Source organism: Armigeres subalbatus, chromosome 1 (assembly GCF_024139115.2).
Source record: "Armigeres subalbatus isolate Guangzhou_Male chromosome 1, GZ_Asu_2, whole genome shotgun sequence".
Classification (NCBI taxonomy): Eukaryota; Metazoa; Arthropoda; class Insecta; order Diptera; family Culicidae; genus Armigeres; species Armigeres subalbatus.
This window is the reverse complement of record NC_085139.1, coordinates 66,596,252-66,604,553: the sequence shown is the minus strand read 5'-3', so window position 1 is coordinate 66,604,553 and position 8,302 is coordinate 66,596,252.

The window sequence follows — 8,302 nt, the reverse complement described above, 5'->3', positions numbered from 1 at the left end:
ATCGAATGGTTCAAAAATATTGGAAATCCATCGAGAAACAGCTGAAGTATTGACGTTCAAAGTATATCATATTTTCGTGACGGTCTCCGAGTTTCGCAATCTCAAAGTGTACCCCAATATAGAAAAGACAGACGTAGTTCTACGTCAAAAGTACGATGTAGGCTTTTTTCAGCGTTGAGTTCAACAAATAATCAGTTCAATCTTTGCATTGAGCTCATTAACAGAAAAAGAGATACAAAATTACGCCAAAATATTGTCCGTGAAATGTTCAAAACATTGTTTAAAGAGTACAAAACTCTATAATAACCCGGCGTATGCACAGTTTTTATAATAATAAGCCTCCTTCCAAGAGGCCCGGAAGCCTCCTTCCAAGAGGCCCGGAAGCCTCCTTCCAAGAGGCCCGGAAGCCTCCTTCCAAGAGGCCCGGAAGCCTCCTTCCAAGAGGCCCGGAAGCCTCCTTCCAAGAGGCCCGGAAGCCTCCTTCCAAGAGACCCGGAAGCCTCCTTCCAAGAGGCCCGGAAGCCTCCTTCCAAGAGGCCCGGAAGCCTCCTTCCAAGAGGCCAGGAAGCCTCCTTCCAAGAGGCCAGGAAGCCTCCTTCCAAGAGGCCCGGAAGCCTCCTTCCAAGAGGCCCGGAAGCCTCCTTCCAAGAGGCCCGGAAGCCTCCTTCCAAGAGGCCCGGAAGCCTCCTTCCAAGAGGCCCGGAAGCCTCCTTCCAAGAGGCCCGGAAGCCTCCTTCCAAGAGGCCGGGAAGCCTCCTTCCAAGAGGCCCGGAAGCCTCCTTCCAAGAGGCCCGGAAGCCTCCTTCCAAGAGGCCCGAAGCCTCCTTTCAAGAGGCCCGAAGCCTCCTTCCAAGAGGCCCGGAAGCCTCCTTCCAAGAGGCCCGGAAGCCTCCTTCCAAGAGGCCCGAAGCCTCCGTCCAAGAGGCCAGGAAGCCTCCTTCCAAGAGGCCCGGAAGCCTCCTTTCAAGAGGCCCGGAAGCCTCCTTCCAAGAGGCCCGGAAGCCTCCTTCCAAGAGGCCCGGAAGCCTCCTTCCAAGAGGCTCGGAAGCCTCCTTCCAAGAGGCTCGGAAGCCTCCTTCCAAGAGGCTCTGAAGCTTCCTTCCAAGAGGCTCGGAAGCCTCCTTCCAAGAGGCTCGGAAGCCTCCTTCCAAGAGGCTCGGAAGCCTCCTTCCAAGAACCTCAGAAGCCTCCTTCCAAGAGGCCCGGAAGTCTCCTTCCAAGAGGCCCGGAAGCCTCCTTCCAAGAGGCCCGGAAGCCTCCTTCCAAGAGGCCCGGAAGCCTCCTTCCAAAAGGCTCGGAAGCCTCCTTCCAAGAGGCTCGGAAGCCTCCTTCCAAGAGGCTCAGGCCTCCTTCCAAGAGGCTCAGAGCCTCCTTCCAAGAGGCTCAGGCCTCCTTCCAAGAGGCCCGGAAGCCTCCTTCCAAGAGGCCCGGAAGCCTCTTCCAAGAGACCAGGAAGCCTCCTTCCAAGAGGCTCAGGCCTCCTTCCAAGAGGCTCAGGCCTCCTTCCAAGAGGCTCAGAAGCCTCCTTCCAAGAGGCTCAGAAGCCTCCTTCCAAGAGGCTCGGAAGCCTCCTTCCAAGAGGCTCGGAAGCCTCCTTCCAAGAGGCTCGGAAGCCTCCTTCCAAGAGGCTCGGAAGCCTCCTTCCAAGAGGCTCGGAAGCCTCCTTCCAAGAGGCTAGGAAGCCTCCTTCCAAGAGACTAGGGAGCCTCTTTCCAAGAGGTCAGGAAGCCTCCTTCCAAGAGGGTCGGAAGCCTCTTTCCAAATGGCTCGGAAGCCTTCTTCCAAAAGGCGCGGAAGCCTCCTTCCAAAAGGCGCGGAAGCCTCCTTCCAAGAGGCTCGGAAGGCTCCTTCCAGAAGGCTCGGAAGCCTCCTATCAAAAGGCACGGAAGCCTCCTTCCAAGAGGCTCGGAAACCTCCTTCCAAGAAGCTCACAAGCCTCCTTCGAAGAGGCTCGGAAGCCTCCTACTAAAAGGCTCGGAAGCCTTCTTTCAAGATACTTGGAAGCATCCTTTCAAGAGGCTGGGAAGTCTCCTTCCAAAAGGATCGGAAGCCTCTTTCCAAGACGCTCGGAAGCCTCCTTCGAAGAGGCTCAGAAACCTCCTTTCAAAAGGCTTGGAAGCCTCCTTCCAAAAGGCTTGGAAGCCTCCTTCCAAAAGGCTCGGAAGCCTCCTTCCAAGAGGCTCAGATGCCTCCTTCCAAGAGGCTCAGGAAGCCTCCTTCCAAGAGGATAGGAAGCCTCCTTCCAAGAGGCTCAGAAGCCTACTTCCAAGAGGCTCGGAAGCCTCCTTCCAAGAGGCTCGGAAGCCTCCTTCCAAAAGGCTCGGAAGCCTCCTTCCAAGAGGCTCGGAAGCCTCCTTCCAAGAGGCTCGGAAGCCTCCTTCCAAGAGGCTCGGAAGCCTCCTTCCAAGAGGCTCGGAGGCTTCCTTCCAGAGGCCTGGAAGCCTCCTTCCAAGAGGCCCGGAAGCCTCCTTCCAAGAGGCCCGGAAACCTCCTTCCAAGAGGCCCGGAAGCCTCCTTCCAAGAGGTCCGGAAGCCTCCTTCCAAGAGGTCCGGAAGCCTCATTCCAAGAGGTCCGGAAGCCTCCTTCCAAGAGGCCCGGAAGCCTCCTTCCAAGAGGCCCGGAAGCCTCCTTCCAAGAGGCCCGGAAGCCTCCTTCCAAAAGGCTCGGAAGCCTCCTTCCAAGAGGCTCGGAAGCCTCCTTCCAAGAGGCCTGGAAGCCTCCTTCCAAGAGGCCTGGAAGCCTCCTTCCAAGAGGCCTGGAAGCCTCCTTCCAAGAGGCCTGGAAGCCTCCTTCCAAGAGGCCCGGAAGCCTCCTTCCAAGAGGCCCGGAAGCCTCCTTCCAAGAGGCCCGGAAACCTCCTTCCAAGAGGCCCGGAAACCTCTTCTGAGAGCCCCGGAAGCCTCCTTCCAAGAGGCTCGGAAGACTCCTTCCAAGAGCTCCGGAAGCCTCCTTCCAAGAGCTCCAGGCCTCCTTCCAAGAGGTGGAAGCCTCCTTCCAAGAGGCCTGGAAGCCTCCTTCCAAGAGGCCTGGAAGCCTCCTTCCAAGAGGCCCGGAAGCCTCCTTCCAAGAGGCCCGGAAGCCTCCTTCCAAGAGGCCCGGAAGCCTCCTTCCAAGAGGCCCGGAAGCCTCCTTCCAAGAGGCCCGGAAGCCTCCTTCCAAGAGGCCCGGAAACCTCCTTCCAAGAGGCCCGGAAACCTCCTTCCAAGAGGCCCGGAAACCTCCTTCCAAGAAACCCGGAAGCCTCCTTCCAAGAGGCTCGGAAGCCTCCTTCCAAGAGCTCCGGAAGCCTCCTTCCAAGAGCTCCGGAAGCCTCCTTCCAAGAGGCCCGGAAGCCTCCTTCCAAGAGGCCTGGAAGCCTCCTTCCAAGAGGCCTGGAAGCCTCCTTCCAAGAGGCCCGGAAGCCTCCTTCCAAGAGGCCCGGAAGCCTCCTTCCAAGAGGCCCGGAAGCCTCCTTCCAAGAGGCCCGGAAGCCTCCTTCCAAGAGGCCCGGAAGCCTCCTTCCAAGAGGCCCGGAAGCCTCCTTCCAAAAGGCTCGGAAGCCTCCTTCCAAGAGGCTCGGAAGCCTCCTTCCAAGAGGCCTGGAAGCCTCCTTCCAAGAGGCCTGGAAGCCTCCTTCCAAGAGGCCTGGAAGCCTCCTTCCAAGAGGCCTGGAAGCCTCCTTCCAAGAGGCCCGGAAACCTCCTTCCAAGAGGCCCGGAAACCTCCTTCCAAGAGGCCCGGAAACCTCCTTCCAAGAGGCCCGGAAACCTCCTTCCAAGAGGCCCGGAAGCCTCCTTCCAAGAGGCCCGGAAGCCTCCTTCCAAGAGGCCCGGAAGCCTCCTTCCAAGAGCTCCGGAAGCCTCCTTCCAAGAGGCCCGGAAGCCTCCTTCCAAGAGGCCTGGAAGCCTCCTTCCAAGAGGCCTGGAAGCCTCCTTCCAAGAGGCCCGGAAGCCTCCTTCCAAGAGGCCCGGAAACCTCCTTCCAAGAGGCCCGGAAGCCTCCTTCCAAGAGGCCCGGAAGCCTCCTTCCTAGAGGCTCGGAAGCCTCCTTCCAAGGGGCTTGGAAGCCTCCTTACAAGAGGCTTGGAAGCCTCCTTCCAAGAGGCCCGGAAGCCTCCTTCCAAGAGGCCCGGAAGCCTCCTTCCAAGAGGCCCGGAAGCCTCCTTCCAAGAGGCTCGGAAGCCTCCTTCCAAGAGGCTCGGAAGCCTCCTTCCAAGAGGCCCGGAAGCCTCCTTCCAAGCGGCTCGGAAGCCTCCTTCCAAAAGGCCAGAAAGCCTCCCTTAAGAGACTCGGAAGCCTCCTCCCAAGAGGCTCGGAAGCCTCCTTCCAAGAGGCTCGGAAGCCTCCTTCCAAGAGGCTCGGAAGCCTCCTTCTAAGAGGCTCAGAAGCCTCCTTCCAAGAGGGCCCGGAAGCCTCTTTCCAAGAGGCCAGAAGCCTCCTTCCAAGAGGCTCAGGAAGCCTCCTTCCAAGAGGCCCTGGAAGCCTCCTTCCAAAGGCTCGGAAGCCTCCTTCCAAGAGGCTCAAGCCTCCTTCCAAGAGGCTCAAGCCTCCTTCCAAGACTCAGAGCCTCCTTCCAAGAGGCTCGGAAGCCTCCTTCCAAGAGGCTCGGAAGCCTCCTTCCAAGAGGCTCCAAAGCCTCCTTCCAAGAGGCTCGGAAGCCTCCTTCCAAGAGGCTCGGAAGCCTCCTTCCAAGAGGCTCGGAAGCCTCCTTCCAAGAGGCTCGGAAGCCTCTTTCCAAGAGGCTCGGAAGGAAGCCTCCTTCCAAGAGGCTCGGAAGCCTCCTTCCAAGAGGCTCGGAAGCCTCCTTCCAAGAGGCTCGGAAGCCTCCTTCCAAGAGGCTCGGAAGCCTCCTTCCAAGAGGCTCGGAAGCCTCCTTCCAAGAGGCTCGGAAGCCTCCTTCCAAGAGGCTCGGAGGCCTCCTTCCAGAGGCCCGGAAGCCTCCTTCCAAGAGGCCTGGAAGCCTCCTTCCAAAAGGTCCGGAAGCCTCCTTCCAAGAGGTCCGGAAGCCTCCTTCCAAGAGGTCCGGAAGCCTCCTTCCAAGAGGCCCGGAAGCCTCCTTCCAAGAGGCCCGGAAGCCTCCTTCCAAGAGGCCCGGAAGCCTCCTTTCAAGAGGCCCGGAAGCCTCCTTCCAAGAGGCCCGGAAGCCTCCTTCCAAGAGGCCCGGAAGCCTCCTTCCAAGAGGCCCTGAAGCCTCCTTCCAAGAGGCCCTGAAGCCTCCTTCCAAGAGGCTCGGAAGCCTTCTTCCAAGAGGCTCGGAAGCCTCCTTCCAAGAGGCTCGGAAGCCTCCTTCCAAGAGGCTCGGAAGCCTCCTTCCAAGAGGCTCAGAAACTTCCTTCCAAGAGGCTCGGAAGCCTCCTCCAAGAGGCTCGGAAGCCTCCTTCCAAGAGGCTCGGAAGCCTCCTTCCAAGAGGCTCAGAGCCTCCTTCCAAGAGGCTCGGAAGCCTCCTTCCAAGAGGCTCAGGAAGCCTCCTTCCAAGAGGCTCGGAAGCCTCCTTCCAAGAGGCTCAGAAGCCTCCTTCCAAGAGGCTCAGGCCTCCTTCCAAGAGGTTCGGAAGCCTCCTTCCAAGAGGCTCAGGCCTCCTTCCAAGAGGCTCAGAAGCCTCCTTCCAAGAGGCTCAGGCCTCCTTCCAAGAGGCTCGGAAGCCTCCTTCAAGAGGCTCAGGAAGCCTCCTTCCAGAGGCTCAGAGCCTCCTTCCAAAGGCTCGGAAGCCTCCTTCAAGAGGCTCAGAAGCCTCCTTCCAAGAGGCTCAGCCTCCTTCCAAGAGGCTCAGGAAGCCTCCTTCCAAGAGGCTCTGGAAGCCTCCTTCAAGAGGCTGGAAGCCTCCTTCCAAGAGGCTCAGGAAGCCTCCTTCCAAGAGGCTGGAAGCCTCCTTCCAAGAGGCTCAAGCCTCCTCCAAGAGGCTCAGGCCTCCTTCCAAGAGGCTCAGAAGCCTCCTTCAAGAGGCTCGGAAGCCTCCTTCCAAGAGCTCAGGCCTCCTTCCAAGAGGCCTGGAAGCCTCCTTCCAAGAGGCTCAGGAAGCCTCCTTCCAAGAGGCTCAGAAGCCTCCTTCCAAGAGGCTCAGGCCTCCTTCCAAGAGGCTCGGAAGCCTCCTTCCAAGAGGCCTGGAAGCCTCCTTCCAAGAGGCTCGGAAGCCTCCTTCCAAGAGGCTCAGGCCTCCTTCCAAGAGGCTCAGAAGCCTCCTTCCAAGAGGCCTGGAAGCCTCCTTCCAAGAGGCTCGGAAGCCTCCTTCCAAGAGGCTCAGAAGCCTCCTTCCAAGAGGCTCGGAAGCCTCCTTCCAAGAGGCTCTGGAAGCCTCCTTCCAAGAGGCTCAGGAAGCCTCCTTCCAAGAGGCTCGAAGCCTCCTTCCAAGAGGCTCGGAAGCCTCCTTCCAAGAGGCTCAGGAAGCCTCCTTCCAAGAGGCCTGGAAGCCTCCTTCCAAGAGGCTCAGAAGCCTCCTTCCAAGAGGCTCGGAAGCCTCCTTCCAAGAGGCTCAGGCCTCCTTCCAAGAGGCTCGGGCGCCTCCTTCCAAGAGGCTCGGAAGCCTCCTTCCAAGAGGCTCGGAAGCCTCCTTCCAAGAGGCTCGGAAGCCTCCTTTCAAGAGGCCCGGAAGCCTCCTTTCAAGAGGCCCGGAAGCCTCCTTTCAAGAGGCCCGGAAGCCTCCTTTCAAGAGGCCCGGAAGCCTCCTTCCAAGAGGCCCGGAAGCCTCCTTCCAAGAGGCCCGGAAGCCTCCTTCCAAGAGGCCCGGAAGCCTCCTTCCAAGAGGCCCGGAAGCCTCCTTCCAAGAGGCCCGGAAGCCTCCTTCCAAGAGGCCAGGAAGCCTCCTTCCAAGAGGCCCGGAAGCCTCCTTCCAAGAGGCCCGGAAGCCTCCTTCCAAGAGGCCCGTAAGCCTCCTTCCAAGAGGCCCGGAAGCCTCCTTCCAAGAGGCCCGGAAGCCTCCTTCCAAGAGGCCCGGAAGCCTCCTTCCAAGAGGCCCGGAAGCCTCATCTCAAGAGGCCCGGAAGCCTCCTTCCAAGAGGCCCGGAAGCCTCCTTCCAAGAGGCCCGCCGGTAAAACTTGAGATAAAAAAATAACATATCTCCAATTTTTTGACATAATAAGGAATATGAATTTCTCGTTCAAATGCCGTGTAAACATATTTTTTTGGTCTGCCCTAACTGGAGATATCAACTTATGAAAAAAATATAATTTTGACAGAAAAACGATTATAACTTTTGATCGGTAGAATATATTAAGCATATTTACCCATCAAAAGTTGCATTTTTTTAGCTCTAAAAGTCACCTAAAAACTACTTTTTCGAGAAATCTTAAACAAAAAAAGTAGATCAAAAATACTGTGTTTGTGAGGTACACCCTAATCCAATTAAGTAAAATTCCTCTAAATCAGCCAACTTAAGAGCTACAGAAAAAGATTTTTGACAACTAAATCTGCAGATATGCACTTTTTAATTTCTGGTATATATCACAATGGCAATTTCGTTGCCAGAAAAAGTGGTACATGTGCAGTTCTACCCACTAAAACCAGCTTATTGAAAAGAAAATTTGACAACATATTTAGATGTTTTCGCAACAGATTTTAACTCAATTATGAATTTCAAGATGGTATACTGCCGTTTCAAACAATATTATAAATGCACATGTACCACTTTTACTGGCAACCTTTTTCGGTTTCTGTTGCATTTACTCAATGTAACATGTACCACTTTCGCTGGCACCGGTTCAATTACGTCAATTCGGAGTAAAATAAATGGTTGCAAAATATTGAGTATTGTGCAAGATAAGTAGGAGCATTTTTAAAATTATCAATCATAATCCTACGGGTTACAAACAGTAAAGTCATAAGTTTTATGTGCAGTGATCCGGGAACCGGGTCCATAGGCCCAAGTAGTGATTTTAACCTATCAATCGACTGGAAAACTCAATTTTTCATTGTTATTGCAACTGTTGATTATTTACGTTAAGCTATTGAAAATTTAAATTAACAAACTCAGCCAAAATTTCATAACCAACCAATTCCGTACATGCATTCCATTTCATGTACTTAGTCTTTAATCTGATAAAATCTTCCTTTATATCAAAACTAAACCTTATGATATGATGCCATCAATTTGTATCTGATGAGAACTTCATTTTATTCAGTGGACACGTTTTTCAGTTTCGTTTGTCTTTCATTAATAAGTATTTTTCGTATTACAAGATAATTTTCCAGTCCCTTTTTCCTGTTATGCGATCCCTTAGAGCACCAATTTGCTCCGTGGACGAGGGTCTCCACAAATTATCATTTACCAAAAGTATAAAACTTCAATAAACTCCGAGCGCCACCGAAAGCACATCTGCAAACATACA